The following is a 14,033-nucleotide window of genomic DNA, read 5'->3' on the forward strand; positions in this document are numbered from 1 at the left end:
TGTAATCGTACATGCTGTGGTCCTGTGAGCAAATGATAATTTTCCATGCCCACAAGTTTTTTAAATAAAATAATTTTTTTAAGTGACAGACCAGAACCTTTTTGTTTTTATTGGAAATGGGGGGGATTGCCTTTTTTTTTTTTTTTTTAACTTTGGAATGAAAAATGAATTTTTCAGAGTTTTTGGAAAGAACTACTCAGAAGGTCTTCAAAGCCTGAGAAGTCTGAAGGTAGGCAGCAGTAGCTGCAGAAGTGTGACTTCTAGCATGGGCAAAAGAAAGTTAAAACTCAGTGGTTTAAACAGCACTAACCAGTTCCATTGATCTTACTGTCGTTTAACACTTCATGCCATATCTTAGACCAAAGGATGTCTGAAAAACCCGCCTCCACAGATATGAGTCTGTTCAAGATAATTATCAGTAGTACATAGGATCTCTTCTTACTGGTCACCTTCAGTGACAACAACAGCAGGCAATTTTGTTTGCTCTGCCTATGCCCTCTACTTCTCCATCATGTGGCCACCTTAACATGCTAACTAAGCATTTGAACAGTAAAAGTTCAGTTCACCATATACATTCAAGACTTATACAGGTCCCATGGGTCATCAAAGCATAAGAATAGTGCTGGGCTTCTTACGGAGAATAAGAAGACCAAAGTACAGGCACTGTTTTAGCACCTATATTTAGTCACCATTACCTGTGCTAGAGCTGCTGCCTAGGTTACTGTATCTGCAGACAATTGTGAAGGAAAATGAATGCATTTGATTAACACCTTGGGAACTGTAAAGTAATGGTTTTAATACATACTTCAAAGCCAAAGCTAATAGCCAAACCTATTTAGAGTCCCTGACACCTCCCATTTAATGGCTCTTCTTTCCAGGTACTTGTATCACTGCCAAGTTTCAATCATTTTAGATAAAATTTTCCATCTTAGCCGTCTTCATTGGATGAGTTTTAACTTTTTTGTTTGTTTGTTTTGGGTATATTACAGCAAAAATACCTTGACTGCCTTCAAGGACATGGTTATGGAAAAAGAAGTTTTGTCCATGTGAACTGATTCCAGCGACCTTAAACTGTTTCACATTTCAGATTAAAACCTGGGACAGAGAGAGCAGTAAGCACACGTCATATAAAGGATGTGCCTTTTGGCATCCCTCTGAAATCTGACCCTAGTTGATCAGATTTCATACTGTTGGGGGATGGTATCTCTGTGTGTGTGTGTGTGTGTGTTTGTGTGTGTGTGTGTGTCTGTGTGTATGTGTGTGTGTGTGTGTGTGTGTAGTAGGAAGTTCACACCTGTTCAACAGATTAAGGTTTTAACAGTTTAAATTAAGATTTTAACAGTTTAATTCCTCAAAGATGCCATCCATAAGGGACTGCACATGAGGTTATCATGACTTGTGCTCCAAGTACAAAGTCTGAGCACCTAAACTGAGGTCAGCAAGCACTTCTTTGGGTCTCCTAGTGATACCCCTTGATTTAGGGAGGTAAAAGTAGAGGAGAAAAAAACTTAATGAAGAGAGAGGAGTAAATTGTGATAGGAGTAAGTCAGGGGGTACTACTGAGTAGAATGGAAATAAGAGATGAGATAGGCTATGAAAACAGGGTGCAGAGCACAAGGATAAGGATTGTCAATATAATTGTAACTGATGCAGTAAAGACAGTCTTGGACAAGAGGGTTAAGAAATACAAAATAAGAATACCTACCATCTTAATCTTTAACTTTTCATAGTCTCATCTAATAATTTTAATTTTTTAAGATATATTTTTGTTGTATGTAATCGCTTGTAGAGATGAGACAATATTTCACATAGCTGTTTCACTCCCCTTCAACCGAAACCTCAATTTATTTATCCGCTGAAGCAAGTTCTGATAAGAAAACATGAATAGCTTCCAGTTAACATCTAAGAGAAACTTCTGTCTCTCAGCAATGACAAGAAATTTTATTCTACAAACAAATGTTCAAACACTCTGAATCATTGTAAATTATTTCAATCATTGAAAATGGGCAAATACTGTGAATGACATAAATAACTTTTAAACCTGAGCACTTCAAGTTTAAAGAACAGAAACACTTCAGTGCTTTGCAAGCAATATCAGAACAAGAAGTCTAGGGCAGAACAATTCAAATGGATTCAAGTTCAGACAGTGACTTCTCCAAGAAATACCTCATACTTCAATGAAAAGAAACTGCATGGCCCTGATCTAAAATCTCCATTGCTGTTTGGTCTTTGGTTATTCACCACAGAGAGGACTGTGCCAAAACTGGTTCAAGTGTTCAAACTGGCACCAGTATGAGGATAAATGTACATATCAGTCAGCCCAGTGTCAATCATCCCTTCTGTCCTCGGAGATATCTTTAAATCCTATCATTTTAGTAGTTTCTCCCTTCTGATCTTGATCTCAGGAAGATCAGTTTTTGGACTCTGAGGGAGATCTGACAAGCAATTTGGCCATGATTATACTTCCCCAAACACAGCTTCAGAATCTGCTGTTGGACATGTTGGGTGTTTGCTTCATCAAATGATTGAGAGTATAATTTCAATCTTTCACAAGACTGATAACAAAAGAGCATGACATGACTGAGTATTTTGATATTATTAAATGTTGTTAATAAAGTGGCTGCTGGAATTACAGAAGAACATAGATGCTATTCTTTTATTAACATCCCTGATCTCCAGACACCTCATGGAGGTCTAGAACATGTCCTTGAAGAACATCATACCATGATGCAAAATGAAGAGTTAGGTAATATTGGACCATGTCTTCTACTTCAAGACCTCCCTCTGGTGTAGCACTTATCTGGTGTCTTATGCCTTTAGAATACTGCTCATCATCACCTATGCCCTATTGATAGATGTTTGTAGGTTTTATTTTCTCCTAAGTCACCCTGCTGCCCATATTTGCAGAAATACAGAACACTGCAACTAGAATCCGTATTTTTTCCCCACTGCTTAAGTCTTGTATTGTTAAATACTGCAAAGCAAAACATCTGTGCCAGATAAAATGTAACCAGATAAAATAGACACTACATTCAGATAAACTGCTTGTAATGGAAAATTAATGGCTATGATAGGGTTTGTGTGATCTAGATTTTAAAAGACTGACTGCCATGGTTTTGTCTGTGACCTGTTTTTTTATGAGAAAGAGAGCAAAAAAACTAAACACTAAAATTTCCAGTTTAAAAACTATTCATAGTACCAACTTATCTGTTTCTTTTTTTTTTTTCTGGGAAAAGCTAAAAAGAGCTCCCTAATATAAGCATAACGCAACTTGACATTGGTCGAGTTTTCTGTATGCTTTGTTAACTGTACTGTTGAGAAGAATGTGAAGTCAAAGATAATGGTAAAAATTATCTTCAATTGCAAAAGAACATGAGAAGTCTACTGAAAAAAGAAAAAAATACAAAAAAGCCCCCCAAACTCAAATCCCATTTTTTAAAAGAAGGAACAAGAAAGGAAGAACAATAGTAGTAGTAAATTACTACTAGGTAGTAAGGTAGTAAATTACCTACCTTAAGACTGCCAAAAATGAATCTACTTCTACTGCTCTTTAAAAGTATGTAAGTCAAGATGCATTATTATGGTGATTTACACCAGTCAATATAGGGTCCAAGGCTGGTCAGAAAATAAAGAAAAAGAGACAGATTTAAGATGCAGGGAATGGGTTTCAAGCAGTATCTGAAGGCACTGCATATAATATAATTCAGAGGATAATCATTCCAGAAGAGGAAGGCTTTAAGGCTATCAAATTGTCTGGCACTATTCAGAAGCATTAAATTACCTTAAACAATCAGTAAAACCCTTTTTTTTTTTCTGAGGTGATATATGAGTGATAAAACCTTGACTGATCCAAGTCCAGTAACGGATCATAAGATACATTTATGAAAGAAAACGGAAACAAGAATCAGGAATATCTAAACATTTAAACCCTCTAATCCTCTTTGTTTTGGGACTGTGGATATGGTTTTGGTCATGCAATTAATTATACACAGGAACAACGATTGCTTTCCAGCAAGATGACACAAAGCTTTACTCTGAGAGGTCACCAAATCCTGTCTCACTTTATATATTTGCTTTTATTGGCTCTCCATGCCACCTCCAGCACCAGGAAGCAGATGGAACTTCCTTTCCATCCGGCTGCCTAGCAGGAAATGTTTGACTCTTCAACAGCCATGAACAGACAGCCAAGAGCTGTGGTGGAAGTGCATGACAGGAACTGACAGGCGCTCAGACACTGCAGTCACTTCCGACTGACGGCCCATCAGGATTGCACATGCACTCTGCTGTCCTACCCAAAACGGAGCATTCTTAAAGATTAGAAATGTCGACCTCAGGTACAAATGGTGGAAATGGGACTAATTAGTCTGGAAATCTATTTTGATTTCCACTTGCTCACACTTGCTCACAATATCCAGATACCCACAGTGCCAAGACCATACTTGCTCTAGACTACATGCTTCCTGTCTCCTTTGTTCTATGGCATTTTTTGGTGCAGGTCCATACCACATTTTCATTGTGCAACACTCTCTAATTAAATTTGAGATTTGATTTCGCTTTCTTGCTACAACAATACAGGGGAGATGTTTCTCATCTGGGTACAAAACACCAAGCCCAGCTGGGCCTCACTAAGGAATAATTCTGCAAAGCCTTCAAATTCAGAATGACCTGTTGTGAGTACTGCAATATAGTGTACTTTTGGAGTCTAACATGAAATTGCATTATCATGATTTTCCAATTAATTCTGTACAGATCTATAAATATAAATAAAAATCTCCCATAATATTAATTTTAGTATCAACTAAACATAGAAAACATCTCTAGAGATCATAAAGTAAAAGCCCCCTACTCAAGGCCAGGACAACTAGACCAGGTTGCTCAGAGGCATGCCCTGATGGGCTTCGAACAGTCTCTCTGGGTAACTTCTTTCAGTGTTTGATCACCCTCAGTGTAAAAAGGTTTTTTCTTATGAGTAAATGGAATTTCTTGTGCTTCAATTTGTGCCCACTGCCATTTGTGTATTTACTGGATACAACTGAAATAACAATAATAAATATACATAATGCTAATACATATACATTAAATATCTAGATTTAAAGGCATAAAGAAAGAAACCATGAGTCCAACAAAATGGGATGTACCATACCTAAAGATACAACACTTTTATATTTAGGACAGAAGAAATTATTAGACCAGTTCATCACAGGCTAAGTAGTCTCATCTGGGGATTCCTTTATTGAGACTTAATTCTATGTTGTTGAAAATGACATCTGATCATGAGAGCACAGAAGGCAAAAATAGTTGCATATTGCATTAATTAGGAATTGGAAAACATTTTGTACTCTAAATTTCCTCCTCTTTATATTGATGGACACTGGTACACCTGGTTTAGGTACCTAATCTATTTATTCATGCATTAATTTTCTATTATATGTTCTTAGTTTTGTTTTTTTTTAAATTCCCAAGGCTTTGCACTGCATCCTACAAATGAGAGAAAAGTCCTGAATGAGCACCTACCTTATCCAGTCCTCTGTCAGGGTGGTTGGAAGTCTGAGCACTCTATACAGATCCTGATGAAATTCTGTTTTAAAACTTGACTGATTTTTCTACTTCAGGTTCTGTAAACATTTTTGACATTCGTATTGTCTCCTTTACACTTCTTTGTGATGTGTTCTGCCTTGGTTTCAGCCTTCATGACTATTGGTGAAGTCATATATAATCTGTTTTGCCTCTAAGTAGCTGGTCTCTTAGCCTTTCGTAGATTGAGAAACAAGTGGCAGTCCATTCCCCCCCAGTGTGGATAGATATATTTTGGGTTTATATTGAAGCATTCTTTGTAAATGAAGCATTTCATTTTCTCTACAGTCAGGTAAGAAGGTGTTTTTCAGCATCACTGGAAGCAATCCTGTTAGCCAAAGTCTGTATGTGATTTAAGCTAACTGGATCTCGCCATGTGTCTTCTAGGAAGAATGTGATTACTTTGTGCCTCTGCATGATTTCTGCTCTATTTCCAGACCACCGATTTACACTTCTGTATTATGTAGCTTAGTGACAGCATTGATTTTATGATAATTTTTTTGGTCTGAAAGGTGCTCTCAGAACATCAAAATCAGCCATGCTGTACCACAATCCTACCTCTTTGCATGCACCTTTTAATTGCTGAAAACTAATTTTCCACAGACATAACAGCAGAGACTCATCTGTATAATGCAAACAACAGCAGAATACAAAAATGAGTTTTAGAGCATTTTTTTCCCATAATTTAAAAAAACACCTTGAATCAACTTACTGACCATGTAAGAGTTGAAGTGAAAGTACTGGGAAATAGGCAGCCTCTATTTAGCCATATTACAGCTATTTTTGCATCTTCATGTTGCTGAAATATACCACACAGTACTGCCAGCCCTTAACAAAAACAGATCAGCGATTAGTGTCAATTAATTCCTTGGCATCTGGGAAAAACTAAGTCATATCAGGACCGCTACGGAGTCAAGTAGTTATATCTGACATTCAGTTCTATCATTGTATGAAGCACTCAGAAACTATGGTTTACACATATTCTGAGGTAACATATTAACAAGGTTAACATATTAACAATGACCTGCCCTGAGGTGCTGACAAGCAGTAGCTATTAATTCCATGTGAATTATAGTTTATCTCCTTATAAATCTCAGATAAATATCTGAAATATTTCAAGCTGTCCAGTACTAGAGAAGTGAATAATGAGACACTAATTAACTATTCATATTTCAATTTCCCTTTTCACTGCGTAAATACAGCTAGTTGCCAAAGAAATGTCTAAACAGTGTGTGACACTAACTCTGTGACTATTTGCAAAGAATGGGTAAAAGATTGTAATACTGCCCAACAATATAACAATTCAAAGGTCCTATGATTTTGGTTTTGCCATGTGTGTCTTTCTTTATGATTTGATGGTTTTTTGTAATGTGGACTCACACCTTGGAATAATGCACTTGAAGAAAGGTGTTAGATCTGATTGCATACCATTATTAGGTCTCCTGCAGTATTACTTAGAAGAAATTTTAGGGAGGTAATGATGGAAACCAGCAGGTAGAGTTAAGAGTTTACATATGTAAAATCTGTGATACTGACTGGATCAGATTCTGGCAAGTCGAGATTAAAGAATTTTCTTGATGTAGTCATAGAAAAAAACAATTCAAGTATATTCCATCAAATTCCTTATCAGATGATAACGACTATATCTAAGATATTTTATCTACATCTAATATGATAATAGAACATTAAGAGCACTTCAAATATCTCTGCTGCAAGTATCTAAATTAAAAGGTATACTAGCCAACTCTCAGGAATTCTGCATTGAGCTGAGTTCTTAATTTCTAGTACTTCAAGATTCAGTCACATCTGAAGAAGCAGAAGTTTTCCCATGAAACCTAGATTGAAACTTCACCAGTCATTTACTGTCAACATTTTAACGTGTGAGGCAGATGTGCTTTACAGAAACAGAACATTAAGAAGCTCTTCAGTTTTTCAGTTAAAATGCTTCAGAAAACTGCTGTAAGTTAGTTCTGTTTCAAATGTGAAGTTAAGTGCCCAAATTTACAGCCTACCCATACTTAACAAAAAGTGAAAGTTTTACAGATCATTTGGTCATTGATGAACTGAGGAAGATCGATGTTAAGTCTTGCAGGGACTAATACTAGTAAGGAAGGGATACACAAGACTTTAAATGGCCTATGGTTTCACAGCCCAGTCTTCCTAAGGAACATGTGAAATATAGAGAAAAATTGTTCGGATATGGTTATATTTTCTCTACAGAGCAGATAGAATAGGACTTACAATTTCTTTGTTTATGTGAGAATCCCTTCTGTTTCCATTGGCAAGATACTCCAACAGTTGATTACAAACAATTTATATTCCTTTATATTCTAATACAAGTACATGTAACATTGAGAGATTGAAAAATAGACTTCAGGTCACTTAACTGTCATTTATTTTTCACTATAATGAAGATTTGATTTTCCATGAGTTAGTTCATAATGCTGAACTGTTATAGCAGATCTCTATTTCTTCTCTTTGGTGAAAATATTTAATATTATGATTTTGTGATTTAAGTGACACTATGTCAAAAAGGTTTCCAACTTAATTAATTACTCTATGTTACCAACAACTCACAGCAAAATTAAGCATTCTGGAATTGCATCTTGTTTGTCTGTTATAGAAACATCATACAATCATGTATATATACTAGTAAAAAGCCAAAACCTCTTGAGTGATATAATTAGCTATTGTCTCCTCATTCACAGTTCAGTATCTTTCCTGGTAAAATCATTTTTTAATTGGCTAAAAATTAACATAATTTACACTCATAAATTTATTTAGTCTGTATATGTGCATAAAAATAATTCTTACTTTTCCGTGAGGTAGTAACTCTTTCTCCTGATTAAGTTATTCAACAGGAAGAAGGCATCAAAAAGGATGAATAATAGACTCAATATTTTTGGAACAAAATGTTTTGTTATTACTCTACATTGATGATTTTTATGCTAATTTTAAAAGCGGCCATCCAACATGTTGCAGAAGTTTACAGAATACTTAGGGCATAATGGAGGTAGTGGACAGTGTGTGGTAGAGGGTCCTGAAGATAAACATTGAGCTGAACCATGGAACATAGCTCTAGCTGAAGTACTACTGACAGACATAACTAAGACAGATAAAGTATTTTCATTTAAAATTCATTCTGTCAGTCATTGTGAAGATCACTCCGAAAATTTCAGTTCTTGAATTGAGATTATGCCAACATGATTTCTCCTTGTAGGACAAATAGAAATACTTGCAGGTTTGAGAACAAATGGTTCATCTTTTTCTTTTCTTGTAGACAAGCAGCAAGTTACATATAAAGTAATTATTTTGATTTTCAGAATAAAATCCCTGTGGCAGCACACTGAAAAATTATACTTTGCATACAGGTGTATCTTTGAATACTCAAGAGAACACTTTTTTCATTTCACCTAGCTGCAAGTTTTTGAAAAATGATGGGAGACTTCATGACAAATATTGCAACAATAATTATGCTCCTAACAAATTTGGGACAGTATTTTGAAAAATCAAAAAGGTTAGATTGCTCACTGTGCACATTCCAGTGTGTATATTAATATTTACTAAATTATTTAGGTTTCTTCACAAGCTTCTGTTGAGACACAAATTACTCCCTCTTGTTCAGAAATCAACATTTGTTGCAATAACGTGTCATCTCATTGGATGAGAGGGGTCTCTGGAAATCACAGAATCATAGAATATTCTGAGTTGGAGGGGATCTACAAGGATCATTGAAGTCCAACTCCTATGTTTCATTTCAGGCAGTCTTTGGTTGCTACAGAAAGAAATCCCTGCCTGGTGTTTTTAAATATTTACTGATAAGAAAAAATAATAAAGCATGTAAGAGTGGATATGCTACATTACTTCTGCTTTTAGGTATAGGTTTGTATTGCATAATCTTTTTTGTTTTGTTTTGTGATCATGTATCTGATTCTACACAATACTCATCAGCTAAGATCAGCAAAGCTTCCTTTCAGGGGTTCCTGAGTGCAGACTGTAAAACTCTGAGCAACAGAGTCACAGACAAAGCCCTGTATGATCCAGGCAAACTAAACCTTACCCAAGTAGGAGGTTTCCAGAGGTTCGTCAGGTGACATAAGGTATGGTGCACTAAACAAATCAGTGTTTAGGAGCTTTCTAAAAACCCCTATGTCTAACCTGGTATATCTGACTCTGCATAAAATTTTGGAAATATTACAGTATACTAGTTGCTGTGAACATCTTAATTTCACCATTTTGTGCCTGTTATTTTAACCATGACTTCATAAAATTCTTTCTGGGCATTTTTTTCTGTGCTTGGTTGTACACAAAAAAGGGATAAGATACTGAAAACTTTACAAGTTATGTTGCAAAACATCTTGCCTTCTGCTTCTTGCCACACAAACATCATATTTAAGGAAACATGAAACAATAACACTGAAAAATAAGAATGTCATCAAGTGTACTAGCAATTTGTTCCAAATAATAAGTATGTATCTGAATGCAAAAACTTGGGCTGTCTTTTGTAGTTGGTATGCACATAGAAAACAACAACAAAAAAAACAGGCTAGAAGGTTTCAAAACTACTGCTTTAGTGTCCAAATACTGTTTTGGGCAGCATACAAAAGCCAAACAACTGAAAATAACAGAAGTGGGACATGGCTTGTGTTTGTTTAATTCACTGCACCCATATTCAATCTCATCTTGAAAGTGAGAAAGCTTGAATGGGTTACTGTGAGCCTCTTCATTCTGCATATGTTCACTTAATTAAAAATATGTCTAACTTTCATGTGTTTCAGCACTCTTGACTGTGAAGTTAAAGCCTCAGCCTCAGACAGATTCCAAATCAGATAAAGGTCCAAGCCTCAATACTACTGATCTCATGATCAGCTGTGGATTCTACCGCTAAAGCATATGATTTTTGGGTGTCTTAACAACTGACAGGATATGGAAGTCTGTAGTTAGAGGACACAGGAGCATATTTAATTATTTGTTCAGCATTTAGACCTAGGAAAACATCTTCAAAATTTTCATGACATGAAATGTCATCTGGGGGTATTGACTAGCACAGAAGTACAAATAAAATTATGTAATATTTCCATAGAGAGTAGTAGACCCATTCCTCTCACAAATCTCTCCGTTTTGTATTGTGCGGTGAATATACAGCTTGGTATGAAAGTATAAAATAATGGTTTTCATGCAATTGATTTTTAATAAACAGGGCAGTATCTTTGACATTCCTAAGAATGAGTTTTTCTGAGCATTGGCCAAATTATCTATAATAAATGGTTATTAAAATAAAAGACCAATTTATTTAATTGCTGCAAATTGCAGTTTTGCATATATAACTACTGTGAATTACTCATTGTCCCAGCCTTATCTTGCTTCTATGAACAATACTGAAGACATCAATGGGAAGCCAGTTAACAGAGATAAAAATCTATTTAAGCCTAATTTAAGAATTTAAGAAAGTTAAACTATTCCCTGTGATCCATACCAGATGTGCCTGTCAAAATTAAGCAGCCCATTCAGCAGTCTATTTCAAAATGATTCTGTGAGGGGCAAATAACTTTCTTTGCTCTTTTGGAAGGTTTTTTCATTCCAGTACCATTCTTTTAAGTAGGAAATAAGAACATACCTCAGTCTGTGAGGCTTTCTGGACTGGCATCCTGAATGCCTTGAAGTAAACTCCTTGGGGAAGTCAAGGTGACCTTTCAAGGTAGTGTGCTGGAGTACAAGGCGTAATCCTTGAGCAGGCCAAATTAAGATTATTTATGTAAAAACACAGCTGTCTTGATAAAGGAAGCCATATAGTTTTGTCAGACTACAATATTTAGCAGCATGCTTGAGATCTCTCATCCTGTTGCTTCAACCCTATCACCCTAGGAAAGAAAAAGAAAACAAATACAGAAGAATGGAGCTCAACATCAGCAAAGTAAACAAATGCCTTTTGCATAGTAATGCTGTTAACAGAGCTGCCCAGCTACATAGATGTAAACCCTTCCATTCTTGCATTGGAAGCAGGTAAAAATACTCCCCTTGCTGTCTTTGCAAAAGTTAAAAAGCCTTTGAGCCTGGGAAAGAATTTTGTAGTTCCTTTTTTGTTTATTTTCTCTAACCAGTTTAACCACTTCTTGTTTGTGGGACAACATGCACGTCTTTTGAAGACTGATTCTCCCAAAAACTATTCTTAAATAAATAAACCACTAAAACACTTGTTAAAATGTTTTCCTCTTCAAGACAGCATATCCTTAGGTGTTATACAGGGTAAGGTTTGCTAAACTCAGACCCAAAATAAGTATCACTGGCTCCTACAGAAAGTCTATATATGCATACGAACTCTACTGACATTCCAAACAGACAAAATCCTTATAACTGGTATTAAATGCTGCCATATAGAAATTGTCGGTATCTAGAGGAGTGGTTTTTTGTATTTATGGTAGCATTTTTTCTCTTGGAATACACTATGGACAATAATGAAATACCAAAATTACTACTGAATAGCTATTTTGTGATTTTAGATAGTTTAGTTTAGATTTAGATTTAGATTTAGTTTCTGAACATTGTCCCTTGGTTATGCTACTTCAACCACTTGAAACAAGCTTAGTTCCTGATGTACCAGTATATACTCCACAAGTTCATGTTTAAACTATCAACTAAAAGGCTAGCTAGAATCAGAAGCTGCAGTAACTTCTTGGTAACCCAGCAGCTACACATCTAGACTACTCTCGTAGCACTTATCTATATTTTGGTAACAAACGATAAATACCTCTATCAATTAGACCTACCAATAATGTTTTCAAATTGCTGTGGTATGATATGACATAGAAATTCAGATTATCAGTTTTATATAAAGCATTTGATACTTAAATATGTATATATTTTTTCTGGCTTCATTGACAATATTTAAAAGCAAACATGTCTCAAAATCAACCTGGGTAAGGTTCTAAAAGGCAACTTCCCTTCAGTGTCCTGAAGCCATACTAAACCTCTTGTGATCTGTATTCCAGTTACAGTATTGTGGCAGAAATCTCCCCAAAAGAGGACATTCTAACATGATGACATATCTATGTATAGTAATGGCAAATCAAATTTAAGAAGACCATAGGAGCAACATTAATCACAAGTATGAAGAATATTAAAATTGTGCAAAAACTACAATAGTCAATATCTCCAGAAAAAAAAGAAAGGAAATGTAGAAATCTAAGATTAAATCTGAGAGAAATGATTACTGTAATAGATATGCAAACAAACCAAAAATTATTCAGGAGAACAATACAGCCTGACACAGTTGCAGCAAAATAGCTAAAATTTGCCAGGATGTTTCTGAAGAACCCAATCCCCAAATATCCTGTATCTCAAGCTGAATAAATTGACTGACCCAGAAGACCATTTGCCTTCAATACTATTTTCTCAGTTAATGAACTTCTGGAATATACATATAATAGGAGTAGTAGCTCATGAATACAATGAATGTAATAGGAGTAAATGAATATAATTGTAGTAGATAAGCATATGAAAATAATGCTTCCTGTCTAGAGCAACAAACCTCCAAGATTACTTGTCATCCTGTGAAACAAGGCAAAGCCCAAACAGTGTAGGCAAAAGCACTAAAGAGATACGTCTATTACATGCCTACAAGTGAAGAATATTACAGATATGTTAAACATAGTATTTTCCAATATCATGGAAAATAGAAGTGGATGAGAAAATCATTCCTTTTCTCATTTCAGCAGACAGAAAAGGATTCTAGAAATCTGCAGTGGAAGAATAGCACTATTACTGTTATTATCTGTGCCTACTAATTTAGTGATGTTAGAGTCAAACAATGTGGCTACTTGTTTCTGACAGTAAGACACATTTTAAAGGGATTTTCAGGTATATCTTTCACTTTCTGGTATATGAGCACACAGACCTCATTTGTGTCATTAAGAGATAAGGAAATGAATCTCAGCTTTCAAAAAAAAAAGCAGTCTGTTTTTTCAAAGCAAGTTCTGAAACTTGCAGCTCCCCCTCAGAGAAAGCAGCAAGAAAAAGACGAAGGCATTTCAGTGTAGGGACAGATCTACAGGTACTAATTAATGAAAATACTATCAGAATTTTTAAACTCCCAAAGCCTTTCAGATATAAAAAGCTAATATGCAATGTTGTTTGCATATGTTAAGTGCTTAACTATTATGCTCGAGGAAAAAGAGATCATTAGTGATTTATGACTACTGAGATTACTGAGAGCCGCACACAGAACTCTGAGGCACTCTGATCTTACACAAATACAGTTTAAGCAAATCACTAATGTGCACAGCTGCATTTCAAGCAAAGTCACTCTTTGAGTATGAAAATCTGACAGATTAACAGGATTCTCAACTCATTTTGAAGTATCAGCAAAGTTAGTTATGACCCCATATTTAAAAAAGAACTGTGAAGAACTGAAAAGCAATAATATACTGAAAAAAATGGACATCTGCATAGTCCCTGTTCAG

Source organism: Corvus moneduloides, chromosome 3 (genome assembly GCF_009650955.1).
Source record: "Corvus moneduloides isolate bCorMon1 chromosome 3, bCorMon1.pri, whole genome shotgun sequence".
Lineage (NCBI taxonomy): Eukaryota > Metazoa > Chordata > Aves > Passeriformes > Corvidae > Corvus > Corvus moneduloides.